This window comes from Pocillopora verrucosa, chromosome 1 (assembly GCF_036669915.1).
Source record: "Pocillopora verrucosa isolate sample1 chromosome 1, ASM3666991v2, whole genome shotgun sequence".
Classification (NCBI taxonomy): domain Eukaryota; kingdom Metazoa; phylum Cnidaria; class Anthozoa; order Scleractinia; family Pocilloporidae; genus Pocillopora; species Pocillopora verrucosa.
This window is the reverse complement of record NC_089312.1, coordinates 5920802-5937303: the sequence shown is the minus strand read 5'-3', so window position 1 is coordinate 5937303 and position 16502 is coordinate 5920802. Positions and strand designations below refer to the sequence as shown.

Sequence of the window (16502 nt, the reverse complement as noted above, 5' to 3'; positions counted from 1 at the left end):
AACTTCTCTTTCTCTTCTTTTAAACAGGTTAAGATTCTTTGTTGGTACATTCTAGAGAGTAAATTATTTAGGTGGGTATTCCCCATGCCAGCATGGAGGGATCCCAATACTGCAGTTGTGTTGATATCGTTAACAAGAGGACCACAGCTTCCAGCTCTGTGTTCAGCAGAGGATTTTACTTCATTTTCGTGACTACAGAAGCCGCATTTAATGCTGAAGATACTACTGAGACCACTTTGTTTTTCTGCCATAATGTTTGTAAGGGATAATGGACCTGTGGGTGCAATAAATGGCCTAGTGATCAAAGTCATTTATTTATGCATAGAAGCAAATAGTTTGAGGAAAGCAAACAATTTAAGAAAGTGGAAGTTCAAGATGACAGGAGGTAAGATATTGTATTCTGAAATTTGACCAGCAAGAAAAGTCATATTTGAGCCTGTCTATGTGCCCATACTCAATAGCTAAAAAAAGTTTCCTGCACTGTGTTAAACAATAATAGTAATATTTTAAAAATATTTTATTTTACCTGAAAATTATTTTACCCACCTTACACAACAATACCAGAGACAAACATTTTAATATATTCATATGAGATTTATAAAAAGATCTATTATTTTTACCGACTTATTTTGTTTTGTGTGTCTCTTTTTTTTTTCTTCTTGAGAAAAATATTTCTTAAGGCTCCTACAGGAACTTACCTCTTTTGCAGCTTGAGCAAGATTTCAACTCATTTCGAAGAACTGGAAGTTCAATCAGTCTTGTACCACAAATATCAACCTCATATTTAGTGTGCTGTAATGATAAAAATTTTTGCTTAGCTATTTGATTTCGGGTATTTGATTATCAAGAATCAAAAGAAGAAAAGGAAAGAAGAAAACGTAACAAATCTCAGTCGAACCAGCCAAAATGCAACAGCGATGTAACACATAACTTACCTGTTGTGACCTCGTTTTATTTTCCTTGGAGGTTCGCAGTCTTTCTCTTCTTCTGGCAGATTTTCTTTCACTTGAGTTCTCTCTTTTTTTGCTGTCACGAGATTTCGTATCGATTGGATTTTTCGTTTCGATGCGAAGCAACCTTTGTGTCGCCGAGAATCATCTTCTTTCTTTTCGTTTCTGTCTCCTGCATACGTAGTGGCCGTTGAATACATCAAATACACTCTGGTGGGCAAACTTCTTACAAAATAAGACAAGAAATACGTAGACCGAAGAGAGCCTCGCGCCGCCATGTTTGTTTTGAATTTTTCGCCTTTCAAATCTCGCGCTTCCTTCGCGCGTTTCTCTCGCGCGTGACGCATGAGAGTGACCAACTCCCCCGCGAGGAAACTGGTACCGGCCACCTTTACACTCGCATTTTCATTAATAAGAAACCCAACAAAGTGCAGTTGTATTACTGGCTGATGCTCGTCAAAAATATTACAAATAATTTTCCTTCTAATTGTCTCTGTTAAAACATTTAATGAATTGTAATTGCCTGATTTCGTGTAAATTACACGCATCTCACAGTCAGACGTGCAATTGCGTGTTGCGACAACAAGTTGGAGTTGACAACAAGTTCATCATTGATGTTAGACACCAGGCACTTTCTGGTGATCGTTAAGACTTTAGCCTTTGACTTGTTGATTGGGAGTTTATTTGAGTCGGCCCAGTGACATATTTCATTTGCGAAGATATTTAGTGAAATTTTAAGTTCAAGTAATCATCAGCATAGAGGTCTACTTGTGAACTGACATGCACTGGTGGATCGTTGTTGAATACAGTCGAACCTCGATTATCCGGACTCGTCGGGACCTCGGTAAATAGTCCGGATAATCGAAAATATGAATATTAATGATTCGTTTTAAATTAATCCTTCGCTTGTCTCGATGCTGTCAATAAATTTTAGGATCTTGTTTTTGTTCTCACATACGTCTGAGATCTGCTACTTGCTGATGCCAAATTCTTGAGCTAAATTTGTTCCTTTCTCTCCTTTATCCAAACGTGAAATAATTATCTACTTATCTTTAATCGATAGAACGGCTCGCTTTCGCTTCGTAGACATGTTTTTGATTTGTTGTTTGATTTGACATGTTTTTGATTTTACATAACCCTCGCGGAAGGAACTAATGAAGCATGAAATTCACTTTGCAACAAAACAATTGAGCCAATCATATCAGCTGAACGCATCAGAATATTTCTTTGTCTCGTCGCACTTTCAAATTTTGAAAAGCGCACAGGATAATACGCTGTTTTAACAATCTTTTGAAAGGATAATTGGGCTTTTTGCGACTTTGAGTTTTCAAGATCACAACTAATTAATACTCATGAAAAAATTGGGACCAGAGAAAAAAGTCCGGATAATCGAGGTTCGGATAATCGAGGTTCGACTGTAGTATGAAGAATAGTGGGCCTAAAATACTTCCCTGAGGAATTCCATGTTTCATCGGCGCCTTACTTGACTCCTTTCCACTCAGGTGAACTAATTGCTTCCTTCCATTCAAATAAGACCGACACCATTTAAGCTCCGTATTAACGATACCATATGCCTCCAGTTTCTTCAGTAATAGTTCATGGTCGACGATATAAAATGCTTTGCAATAGTCAATAAGCACCACTCCAGAGACCCTGTCCTTGTCCAAATTAAATAGGTCATCGATTATCCTGATGAGGGCAGTTTCAGTTTTGAGGTTTTTTCGAAAACCGGACTGACTTGAAAAAATCAAGTTATTATCGCAGAGAAAAGTGTATAACGTATTGTGCACATGGCGGTCAATGACTCTAGACAAAACTGGTAACACTGAAATTGGATGATAGTTACACGGATCACTTTCAGCGTCATTCACGGGGCGTGTAATGAAAGCTACAAGCTGTTTGGAATGCAAATTACGAAGTCCTTTTGCAAGGCGATGTTTGCCATAGCCCAGTTTCTCTCTGAAGTCGATGTTGATATCGGAAACAATCAAAGTTTCTTTATTTAATAAATGAACCCTTTCGATGCTCGCTTCAATGCTCATGTCGTCAGCTTTGTTAGAAGAAGGTGGTCAGTAAATAAATGCTTGCAACTTTGCACAATATGGCACAGAGACCGCGCCAATTTTATAACACGCCTCTTAAAGTTAAAGTTGCTTTCGATTTGTACAAGAAGTACGTCCCAAGCTTTAAGGCTTTTTAGCTCACCGATACGCCCGGCCGATATACGAGACTCAATATCCAATGCAACTAATTCGCCAAACATGAAGGAATATCTCGACTTATTGTCCATCATTTAAAACTGTGTTTGAGTTTTTTCCTTCATTTTCGAATTCCTCATTTTCTTTACCTTTAGTTCCTGGCGTGTAGCACCTCGCCATCTCGTCGTCCGTGAAGAAAACATCAAAAGAAGCGTTACAGTTAACTAATTTAGCCATAAAGCTAGTAGAGCACGCTAAATGTGTCAATTTGCGATCCTGTTCTACTCGACTATGGAATTACCACAAAAGTATAAACCAGAGTTTTTTTTTAAGGATAGAATTGTTTTACACCGCACACTGCAATTCAATGGTTTTTGTGCTAAAAGCTAAAAAAAGGGTCTCCGCAGAGAAAACGCACATCACATCACATCACTAACGACTAAAACGAATGCATAAGTGTGAGAGATAAGATGGCTACCTCAATCGGCTTTTCATTATTAGAAGTTATAAAGGATACATAATTATAATTCCTATACAGTACGTTATAGAGCCCTCTGATCTTTTTCTATTCAGCTTCATTAGTTTTCCAAAATTACCCAACAACTTTGGCTAAAAAAAAAAAAAAAAAAAAAACTGAGAACGCACATCACATTTCTGTAGGGCAATTTTATTAACCTGGGCCTTCTTTTCTGAGCGTTTTCCCAATGTTCATGCATCGCTGTGATTAATTTCTACAACTTTTGAAAATCTAACTCAGGGCACTGGCTTACATTTTTTGGTGTATCCGGCGATTGTTTTCAGAATTATTGGAATCTGAATTCTGATCTTTACCCTTGGAGATCATCGGGCTCTAATGAGAAACATTTTCAGGAAGTACCTTACAACAATTTTTTTCAATACCTTTTATGAGTATTCTGAATTTTTGTAGTCTATCCTTCCCTTTAACTTCCTAATTTACTCCAGTGTGCAAAACTGATCTGCACGGAAATAAAAATTCTGTTCAGAAAAAGACAGATGAAGGCAACCTCGAACGCGCTAGGCTTCTGGGCAGTATGAAATGATCCCCTTGACTGATATAGGGTAGTGACAAATTTGACACTATCGAATGAAGAAAATGAACGTTTGCCATTTTTTTTTTTATGCAATACCTTCCACTCGGCTGACTCGGAAGAGTAACTCGATGGCAACTTTTCAATCCTCGAACTACTCGACATATCGATTGTCATAAAAATAAAAGGAATGCAGGAAAATGCCGACATAATTTGAGAGAGTGATCTGTTGTGACTGACATTATGCAATTTCATATTTCTGTTTACCAGCTTCGTTCACCTCGAATAGAAGATAATAGAACAGATTTTACTTTTATCGAATTCAATATCTAACAATCTCGTTTCATGGTCTGGCGAAAAAGGCATATTTCACGCATTCTGCACATGCCGGTGCAAAACGCGGTCTCGCTTAATGGGTCGAAGAACACGATATGCTTCACGTGATCCGCCCTTGAAATGAGTAGTTTTGCTTCATGACTTTATGAACGAGGCATATTTTACGTAAGGTGCATCCAATTTCTCTGCATTAAGTGCCGTTTTGTCTAAATGGCTGGAAGAACACAATATATATCAAGTCTTCCGAGCTTGAAATGGGCTGTTTTGCTTTAGGGCTTTAAGAATGAGGCATGAAATGAGCTGTTTAGCTTCAACCAACCAGTAATTTCGGTGAACGTGGATGGACACCGTTGGATTCCCATAAACCCCATCGGATTCCATTCGACAAATAGGTGTCGAAGGATACCATCGGACAACATTATGTGCCGTCTCTGATTTTCATCTGATTTCCGGTACCTTTTTCGCGTCAAACGTATCTTACTTCCCTTGGAAGGTGTTAAGAATAGAATTTTGCCAATTCCATCGGAAGACTACGTTACCCATTGGTGTATATTGGAAATGTACGTCAAAAAGTCGCTATCTACTTTTTTTTTCTTTTTTTTTCTTTTAACTACTTAGGTCAAAGAAAAACAAAACAGAAAATTAAGTAAATGTAACGAGATAAGGAACAATCGAGATATGATCTCTGGTGAAGTTTAGAAACGTGATTTAAAGATAATAGATAAATCATGTCCTTCTCGACAATATAAAAAGTAATGGCAGGGATAACTTTGGAAATGTTATTCTTGACGTTACTACCCTGGACTTGGTAAAAATATGTGCTGAATAATCTGAATTTAGATCTTCACAGTTTAACGCGTGTTGTATTATAGGTGGAATGGAATCAACATTAGTTGCTTACAAAATATAACAATAAGTGTTATACAAAACACAATTTTTAAAGTTTGAAATAAAATAGTATCGATAGTATCAAATATGAAGCTACAAATGTTTTACTTACAGGCGAATCAACTCGGTGTTGTTAGCGAAGACTCCAGGCGGTAGATTTTCTATTTGGTTGCCAGGGAGGAAACTACAAAGATTAGGCATATGAAAAAGCGTGATTAAATAGTTACAGCAGGTTAAAGAACTGGATAGAATTCAAATCCTAATAAGAAGAATACAAAGATCATTTAAATGAGCATTTAATGTTTTTTTTTGCTGCTTTTGTCCTTGTTGTCCTTATTGTTGTTGTTTTTCTCTCTACAGAGGCGAGGGGATCATATTATGATTTTTTCAATCCATCATTATCCAGTACGGGTTGTTCAGACGTTTCTTTAATGCTCCTTAAAATGCAAGTGTCTCTATTTGCCGATTACTTGATATTGTTAAGAACACTATGTTTCCAATTACATTTGTCTTTATCTCGAAGTTGAGTTGTTAAATGATGTTGCATTGCGATCGTTTTGTGTATTACGTCACCTGCTATGCCAATAGCTTAGAGTTCTAGAAACTGTGTGATATTCATTATTCATGTAGGAACATGTGTTTTAGTAAAATCCTGGAACAGTTAAAGTAAAGCTAATGGGTTTGCAGTTTGAATAATTCAGCAAACAAATTATTAGACAACTTCTTGATATCGTTTATGCTTAACGATCTGTGGATGTGTATGAAAATTTGGTCAAAGATTAGACAGGATAACATACGTGATCGAATAGTTACAGGAGGCTGAGGTAACTAATGCGACCCAAATCCCAATAAGAAGCAAAAACGATACTTTGGGTGAGCATTTAGCCCGCAGCACACACGCAAACAAATTAATTTTGTGCGTTCTGAATTTGAGATTTAGAAAACAGACATCAAGAAAAATTTGGTAACGCGCCTGGCAACGAATTATAGAAAGCACATCAAAACTTTCATCGAAGAATTACTGATTGTAATTGGGGAAGCGCTTCACAATTTTTTTTCTTTTTCATTCCAAAATCAGTATATTCAGATTTCAAGTCAACTCATCCAATTGCCAATAGGGAAAGCGGAAGAGGTGCAAGTTAATCTTCAAAGTCCCGACACTCGCATTTCTCATTCATAAAAAACCCAACAAAGTGCATTTACTAGCTCGTGCTATTCAATAATCTTACGAATAAATGTAAATCCAATTGTCTCAATTGTCTAGAGAATTGTGGTCTGACGTACTTAATCCGACATTAAAAATATGCTGAGTAGCTGCAAGTGGTGCATACCAATGAAACGAGAAGCCCGGCGACGCAAATTTCCCTTTCGTAAACGGTCGTTGCCATTTGAAACGGTCGATGCCATTTCTCAGAACAGTCGTTGCCATTTGAAACGGTCGATGCCATTTCTAAAACTAGCCGAGCAGACGACAGCCCTCGTGAATAGCTCGTACGCTGTTGGCACGCTCGGACGTCACTTCCGGGCAGTGTTGTTTATGAGATGGCGGAGCAATCCACGTGCGCGAGAGTTGAGCCCAGCTGAAACAGAACGAACCCATTCTTCTTTTGCAGAAACAAAACAAAAATCAATTAAGAAGCCAACGGGGTGGAACTCCTTTATGCAGTCAGTTGCGGTGAGTTTGTTTTTTTTTTATTTCCCGAAATATTCAATCATTTTCAGCCTGGATAAAGTGCTTGTTCAAATAGTCTAAAACATGTTGTTTCCCTTACATCCTTTACATCCGATTACAAGTGATTAAGATTAAGTGATCAGAAATATCAGTGAAAAATATACCGCATCTAAAATTTTCGTTTATGTCATTAACAAATATCTTATCTGTAAGTGTTGCACTTGTATTCGTTATTCTTGTAGGCCTTGAAATTACATTCGATATAAGCTGATATAGTTTCCTCGTACTTTGTATCATTCCACAGCCAGATGTCAAGGAACAACTTGGAAAGGGGGGAATCGGGCAGGTTTTCAAAGTGGTTGGCAATATGTGGAAGAAATTGCCGACAGACAGACGAAAGGTTAGTTATAAACTTCTAACATTGCGAATGTTTGTGTATTAACCCTGCCCCATTTCAGTGGACTACTATGTGGTTTACGTGGCTAACTTTGTAAGGACCGAGAGTGTAAATGTTCTCGTCAAACTTTCCAATTAAAAGTATTTTAGGTTATGAATGTTGATCTTGAATCAAGCTGGGACCTCAAGCTGAATGTCAATTTTGTAATATAATGTTCAGACTTGTTATTTTACCTAGGGGATAGCAAGGCCCATTATAATGTACCAATTAATTTAACCTAAATTTTAATTAGAAATAACCTACATGTGGCGGATCCAGATTTTGAGGAAAGGGGGGGGGAGGCAAGGGGGTATTATCCTCAAAAAAGTATGATAGAGGGTGAAAAAAACTGTCTTTGCAATCTAGTTTATAAAAAAAATAGGGGGGATCAAAAATACACGATTGTTCCCTAATATATTTCCCCCCTTTTAAAATATCATGCTATGATCTTCATAGGACTGGAAAGATAAAGCACAGAGCTTGAGGGAAGACCTTGATATGGGAATAGCAGAGATAAAAAAATGTCCAACCTGCAGCACCCAGTTCACAAGGGAGAAGGACTTCAAATACCACCAGAAAGGTTGTCATGAGTGCATTTGCGAGGAATGCAATGAATTGTTTGACCATGAGCAAAAGCTAAAGAGGCATAAAGACAAGAAACATAAAGACAGCAACAAGTGTGATCATTGTCAAAAGACTTTTGCAGAGAAACGAAATCTTATAAGACACCAAAAGTCACATGTTTAATTAACCTATCCTGCATTTAGTGATTTTAACTGGAGTGATTTGAAAGGACTATTGGATCAATCTATAATACATAATTGTTTTTGTTTTTAAATTATTATTATCGATTTTTGAAATTAATTGTGGTCATTTCAGCACATGTACATCATGTTACTGTTCAAACCAAATTTTAAATCATTACAATGTTGTGTTAGACTTTAACAGGAAAGAATGAATTAAAACTTATTTACAATTTCAAACCTTCAATCTTTTCAAAGTTTTACGTTTGTACAGCTTAATCTTCAGAAGATAGACCACCCCCCCCCCACTTTTTGGGTGAAATAACTGGAGGCCAATGCCTTAATTTACCTGAGTATTAGTTAGCGCCCCATGTGAATCAATGGCTGAACTTTGCTTATAATTTTCCTCAATCAGGATATCAGCAAACAGACCTTCATACCCACAAGGTTTCACTTGAACAAAAATATAATCAAATTATAAGTGTTTGAAATTGGCTAGAGTACTATACGGTTGTATGGCATCGTACCAATTATCTGAACCCATGGAAGAATCCTTAAGTTCTGGCACATGTACATCATGTTACTGTTCAAACCAAATTTTAAATCATTACAAATGTTGTGTTAGACTTCAACAGGAAAGAATGAATTAAAACTTATTTACAATGTCAAAACCTCAATCTTTTTAATAACCTTGTTGTTCAGGGGCAGATCCAAGAGAGGTTTTTAATCTAAGCAATTTGCCTTAAGTGAATTTCCCTCTATGTTAAACATTATGCGAACATTCCATTGTTTATTCACTAAGATTTCTCTGTTTTCCTATTTTTTCCTTTGCATGTGCTTTGTCTTGGATTTCATAGTATGGGACCCAGACTTCTTACTACTTTTAGTGTTTGTTTGTACTGCTTTAGCCAAGTCATGGGTGCGCTTCCTCTTGGAGATTGGTTCTTGTAGTTGTACTGGTCGCCCTTTTGATACAACCTGACGGCTTCCACTACCACACTTTCGTTTTCTGTTGGGCTGGACTCGGATCTTTTTTCCATTTCCGGTTTTTTTCACCTCACTGGACCCAAAAGAAAAAAGAGCGCTTGCCAAATTAGAATGCATAGATCTAGCAGTGGTTTAGGATGTTACCCTTTTTGCGAACCTGATTACACCTTTAGCCAAATTAAGGTCTCTTGAGCTTTGGAGCTTTTGAATTATTTGTTCACAAGAGTTTCTCAACAATTGTTCAGCATTTGCAATGGAATCATCCTCATCATCATCATTGCTCTGTATTGGTTCAGTGGAATGTTCATCCTCATCATCATTGCTCTGTATTAGTTCAGCAGTTGAGCAGTTTGGCCCTTGTTGTGCTGTTTCCATACTAGCGGATGCCTCTGTTACAAAACCATTAGAACCATCAGTTTGTGATGTTTGTCCGGCGTCACTAGAGCGTAATGGCTTATAACAAGCAACAGGAAGTGTCTTTCCTATTGCTAGCCAGGCCAATTTCTGCCTCTCATGTGGATTACTGACTGGAATGAAGTTTATGCAGTCTGCTAGATTTGCCACCTACAGGACATACTGGTGTTTGCATGGGCTCCCGTTTTTACCAACCGTGCAGGTACATATCCCAAGAGTCATGTCCACTGTATAACTGACAAAGAACCAATGAGACAATTCATAAATATCTCAATACAACTGGAATTTTTGTTTTTTCAATCTGTAATAGATACATTCTAGACCTTCAACTGGTTGATCCACTAAGATATTAATGGAAATATTCCTAACAGCAGAGTAAGGACTTGCTCTTACTCTGCTATAAAAAACTCAATACCCTGCCAAGAAGGGAAATTACTAAAGGTACCCCACCCCTTGGACAATATATTACTCATGTTTTGGTCTTCCTTATGCTAAATCAACATCCTTGAAATGCAGCATATGGATTAACTGCAGGAATTACATGTATCTCATATGTTATGCATGTTATGTCCCCATGTTTTATGTATTTTTGCTCCAAAGGGGAGGAGCCTAGAAACACTGCCCCCTCTCCCCCCCCCCCTGCACTGCTTCCCCTATCAAGATAATTTGAATCAGACAATGGGGGAAAGATAGGAAAATAATGCCCACCCACACATGCCCTCTTGTACCATCAGAGCATTATGCTATTGTGATGGCTAAGAAAAAACACTACTGACCTGTGACTGCTATCTGAAGAGCTTCCAACTTTGAATACATTATTGCCAAAATTCTCTACAGTTGAGAGGTAGGCATCAAGATCTTTTTTATCAGGGACTTTAAACCCTGTGCTTCCGTCTTTCCCTTTGCCAAAGAAGCGATGTCTGTACACGCCATCAAAACTCCCATCAGCAATACTAAGGAGCTTATTCTTGTAGTGATCTTCTAGATCAATAGTCAGCTTGTCTAGAAGCCCAACAACATTGTACTCTTTGGTGTACTGCAGAATTACATCCTTAAGAACCAAAAACTGAGCCTCGGCAAAATTGTTGGTGTGGTTACCTCTAACAGGCAGTTCAGTTCTAAAGCATAGAGCAAAAGATTCTTTGTCATTGTATAGATTTTGCAAATAGCTGACTAGATTTGGGTATTTCTTGCAACAGCCATCATTCAAAAGTTCACTGAAGCAGTTCTCAAAATCTTGTTTTGTCTCGGCATATAAGGACCTCTTGAAAAGGGTGAGAAAATAGGGTCTATCTGCTTGGCTGATACTGTTCTTGCTCTCGTGAAGCCATCTCCAAAGTTGTTGGAGCATGTGGAAGATGCAAAGAAGTAAAACAGATGTTGGCCAAACAGACTTCAGAGCATTTCTTTCCTCTTTACAGTTGTCTGTAAGGATGACTTGGGGGCCTTGTTCCCGACCACGATCATTGAATGCATACTCTGGTAAACAGGACCAAAGCATTTCAAAGCCCTGTTTAAGTGTACGCTCCTGCTCATCACTGGTGATCAAGATGCCAAGTGGAAGTGCTCCAGATACATTGTTTGTGCACATTAAAAACACTTTAAGATTGTGCTCTTCTGTATTAGAAGTAGCATCAACAAAAACCATCTCACCAGACTGCTGCACTTCCTTGTGTACACAGTTCATGAGAGGCGTTACAATAGCAATTATAAGAGGCGTATTATCACCTTCATGTATCTGGTAACAAGTAGTAGCTTCAGGGTTGTCTTTCTTGTATTGTTCAAGCCTTTCGGCAAGTCTTTCAAACATCATAACGCCCTGTCCACCATACCTATCCTTACCAAATTGCGTGTAGAGGTAACTAAAGTCCCTTTTTCTTGGCATAACTGCCCGATTGGCCTTTTTTCTGTGAAATTCCAATTCATCCTGACATGATTCTTTGAGTTCTTTCAAGTACTGTTGCCTTGCGGTTGCTGGTGTATGCTCACTTTCAAACAGCTTCAAAACCCTTTCTGTGCACTCAGGAGAAAGGTCACGGAAATTAGAGGTCTCCAGAGTTTCAAGTGAATGGTTGTGGTCCCACTCTATGTCCACAGAACAACATCCCTCGCTGTCTATTTTGACTATCATCTGAAAGGGGCAATTGGTGTTCTTTACTCTGGCAGATGGATTCAAGTACAATTTCTGCTGTGGATCTTTACTTGGACTCCAGTTGCGAGTGTTGTGTTGGCATCTATAGTAGTTTTGCAACACATAGCCGCTTGTTGCTGCCTTCTTTGTCTTTAACTTCACTGAGATGCTGTTTCTCACTTCATATTCGGATATCCATTGCTCCAGGTTTTCTTTCGTTATATCTTCGGTCAAAAAGTGCACTTTGAACTTTTCTCCATTTCCTGAAATTGCCTTCAGGTAGTAAAATGAATCATCTGGAAGCGAAGCCAGAAAACTCTCCTTTGTAATTTGGGTCGATTCAAAAGATTTTCTTTTCGATTCGACTTCTTTTATGGCTGAAGATATTAGATCTTTGAGAAAATTGTCGGGTTTGTCCGCCATTTTGATTTGATAAAAATCGCGATGGTTTGTGGGAAAGCTAGTCACGCATTGCTCTAATTGTCACGCATGTCGTCGGAGAGAGTCGGAAATATCGGTTCCTTCTTGGCATCGACCTTTACGATGGCATCGACCGTCATGAGAAATGGCATCAACCGTTTTCAATGGCAACGACCGTTCCGAGAAATGGCATCGACCGTTTCAAATGGCAACGACCGTTTACGAAAGGGAAATTTGCCCCGGCGACTCACAATATTGTGCGATTTGTTTAATGATTTTGATCGGGGGGAGTGCTCCAAAATTTTGGTTTGTTTTTAATTCAAAAATTCCATTTTATGATCATTAAATTCAAATCTTCGAGTGAACTCGTGGCAATCGGAAGAAACTGTTCGAAGAAAAGCGGAAGCAGTGCAAGTTAATCTTTTAAGTCTTGATACTCGCATTTCTAATTCGTAAGAAACCCATCAAAGTGCAGTTATATATGCTCGTGCTCGTCAAAAATCTTGCGAAGAATTGTGAATCCAATTGTCTCAGTACACAAGTTCAATGTGTATTGAAGAAATGTAAAATGGTTTTCGTGTTTACATAGGCTATGTAAACACGGAAACCATTTTACATTTCTTTTATAAAATAGCTAATGAAAGAGGAACGAAAACCGTGTTTACATACGCTCATGTAAAATGGTTTTATGGCCAATCAGAGCGCGCGTACTATTTGAATTATTTTATAAACTAAGTTAGTTAACTGATTTGTGTAATTTATACGTTTTTCAAACTCACGCTTGCAGGTGCGTGTAATGACACGAAGTTTGCGTGTTGCGCGTGTGCAGCCTTTTAACTGCATGCATTTTAAACTAATTATTTGGTCCTGGAGCTAGTAAAGCACGCAATAGTGTCAATTTCTACTCGAATATAGAATTACCAAAAAAGTATAGACCAGAGTTAGAAGGGCGGACTACTAACTCTGTGTATTAACCAAGCTGTTTTTTAAAGGATAAAATTATTTTACACCCTAATTCAATGGTTTTTGCGCTAAAAGCTCAAAAATCGGTCTCCCCAGAGAAAACGCACATCACTTCAATTACGACTAAAATGAAGGCATAAGTGTCACACAAACCAAAAAAGGGCAAGGTTAGAGACAAGATAGGATAAGATGGAAAGTTCTCACTCAAGATGGCTACACTAATCGGCTTTTCATTATCAAAAGTTCTAAAGGATACTATAGTTGCCATACATCATTGATCTCCCACCAATCAGCTTCATTAGTTTTCCAAAATAACCAAACGATGTTGGCGGGTAAACGAAAACTGAGAACGCAGATCACAGATCCATAGGGCAATTTTATTAACATAGGCTTTCCTTTCCTTAGCGTTTTCACAATGTTCACGCAACTTTTAAGTTAATTCTACAAATTTTGAAATAAAACCTTACTCAAGGTGCTGGTTTACACTTTTTGGTGTATCGATCGTTTTCAAAATCATCGGAATCTGAAGTCTGATCTTTACCCTTGGAAATCATCGGGCCCTAATGACAAACATTTTCAGGGCTTACCTTACAACAATTTTTCCAACACTTTTTATCAGTATTCTAAATTTTTGAGGTCTATCCTTCCATTTAACTTACTAATTTACTCCAGTGTGCAAAACCGATCTGCACTGAAATAAAAAGTCTGTTCAGAAAAATACAGACGAAGGCAATCTCCAACGCGCTGGGCTTTTGGGCAGTATGAAACGATGCCCTTGAGTGATGTAGGGTAGTGATAAATTTGACGCGATCGTCGATTCGATAAACCGAAAAAAGGGTACTGATTTAATGGTTGCTTGACTAAACCTTGGCTGCAAGACCGCTGAAGACACTTCACAAGCAAACTCTATTTGAACTCAAACCTGTGTTCAAACGCTTTTGTATTGTATGGTTTAAGGAAATAATTATAAAGTGGTCAATTTCTTATCATGAAACATTCAGAGGAGATAAATAACCGAAGCAAAGCCAGGACGAAAAGGGGCGCGAACTCGAGAGGTTAAAAAGACCGATACCCGCAATACGATTTCGACAAATTTCCCCTCTTGAAACAGACTAGTAGCGTATTTGGAATGGACGGAATTCTGTGAAATTAACCAAATGAAGAAAATGAATGTTTTTATTTATTTTTTATTCTTATTTTTTTTTATGCAATACCGTTCAGTCAGCTGACTCGGAAGAGTTACTCGACGGCAACTTTTCCATTCTCAAACTACTCGACATATCGATTGTCAGTAAAATAAAATGAATGCAGGAAAATGCAGACATAGTTTGAGAGAGTGATCTCTGGTAGCTGACATTGTGCAATTTCGTATTTCTGTTTATGGGCTGTTTTGCGTCAGAGCTTTCAGAACGAGGCATATATCCCATATACTGTACTTCATATTTTTGTGTTGAGCGCGTTCTTTTTTTTAAGGCTTGAAAAACGATATTTTAAGTTTTCCGCGTCTAAAGAGCGAGGTATCTTTCAAGTCATTCGCGTTTTATATGGGCTGTTCCGCTCCACGGCTTTAAAAAAACGAGGCATATTTAGCAATGTACCACGCTTGCTGCATTTGCCTAAATAAAGCGCCGTAAGTCGCTGTAAGTCATTCGCACTTGATATGAGCTATTTCGCTTTATGGCTTTAAGAATATAATTTTGCCTATTTTATTGGAAAACTACGTCTCCTATGGGAATCTACTGATGCGTATTAGAAATGTACGGCAAAAAAAGTCCACATCTATTACTATTTAGTGCTCATGTCGAAGAAAAGCAAAACAGAAAATTAAGTAAATTTTGTTCCACTATTAGTCTTGATATGTAGTGGCCTGGGTTCCAATCTCGTCCGAGCCTGAATTTTTTGTTTTAGTCAACTTTTCTGCTATTGGTTAAATTATAGCTCACCTGCGAAGGTCATGTCTTTATTTTATTTTAACCCGCAAGTTTAAAGAAACTTATTTCATCACAAATTCATATCGAAAAGTCGCGCAGTAAAATAAGCCTTCGTTTCGACTATAAAATGTTTCTAAATGTTTTGTTATACGCACTTAAAAAAAACATTTGAAGGACAATGACCTCTGAACCTTTTTTAAAATTTTAATAGAAATCCCATCCCCACTAATAACAATGGCCATGGGATTTCCCTTAAAATTTGGAACCGGGCCTTGGCAAATATACCAGTTGGGGTGTAGGATTTGGATTCTGCCATTATGAGCTGTAAATTAGCCCCTCTGCAACGCGTGGACTTCAGGGCAATTAAAATTTGAAACCAAGATTTAGTAAAGGGGGTAAGTTTCTAAAGAAACTGTGGTGCTGCTTCGGTGGGAGAGTATAGCAGATAATTTAGTGTTAATAACTGAGTTAAAAACGTTAATTGGCCACTGTAAAGGGTAAAAAAGGTGACGTTCCGAGCGTAAGCCTTTCGTCAGAGCGATTGGAGGAATTGTGGGTTGTATGTGGGTTTATATGCAGAAAGAGGAGCTACACTATTGGTGGGAATATGGTGACAAGAAAACAAGAGTAAATTAGTTGAATGAAAAGCGCTCGTTGATACCGTGGGGATTAAGAGTGCCGATTTGGAAGATAAATTTTTGTTCTAGTGTTTTGCGGCTTTCTGAACTGCCAAGATGTCATGAATGATGAGGAATATTAAAGTATCTTGGGACTGGTTTGGAAGCGTCCTTGTAATTTCTTGCCACGTCACGAAGGTGTAAAGTTGTAAAGTACCTCGAGACCTTATTTACCAGTCATCCAATTTATTGCCTGAGTGGGCGGAGGGGAGGAGTCAGAGGATTTGGGTTGTGTCACGATAAAATTTAACTGATCCCCTGTATGAGTCGCCACAAAAAAATGTGGTTCATGCGTAAGGAGAAAAACTCCATGAAAGGTGAATTTAAATAGAATACTGAAGGATTGAAATCAGATTTCTGGTAAATTGAAAAACAGTGATTTGAAGATAAAGGTAAAATTGTCCTTCAAAACAACATATTTTTAAAAACATTTTGAGATTAATATGATCTGCACTGGTAGAGGATATGGTCGCATTTAATAAATATCTGGAAGGCGCGGGTTTGAATCCCGTCTGAGGCTTTACCTTTTTTAAGGCTTCTTTTTTTCAATTGGCTGTATTGCAGCACAGTTGCAAGGACCATAATTTTGTTTCATTTTTTAGTCTGCAGGTCCAAAAAAAATTATTTCATTCGTTTTCGACAATAAATTGTTTTTAAATGATTTATTGGACGCACTTCAAAAATTGTCTTAGGTATAATGAGCACAA

At 37.9% G+C, this 16502-nt stretch overlaps 2 pseudogenes; one reads left to right on the top strand and one right to left on the bottom strand.

Moving 5' to 3' along the window:
- The first annotated feature begins 6775 nt into the window (after positions 1-6775).
- Positions 6776-8482, top strand: LOC131784500 (zinc finger protein 260-like; annotated as a pseudogene).
- Positions 8483-8580: 98 nt separating this feature from the next.
- LOC136278083 (uncharacterized) lies at positions 8581-12336 on the bottom strand (annotated as a pseudogene).
- Positions 12337-16502: the final 4166 nt, after the last annotated feature.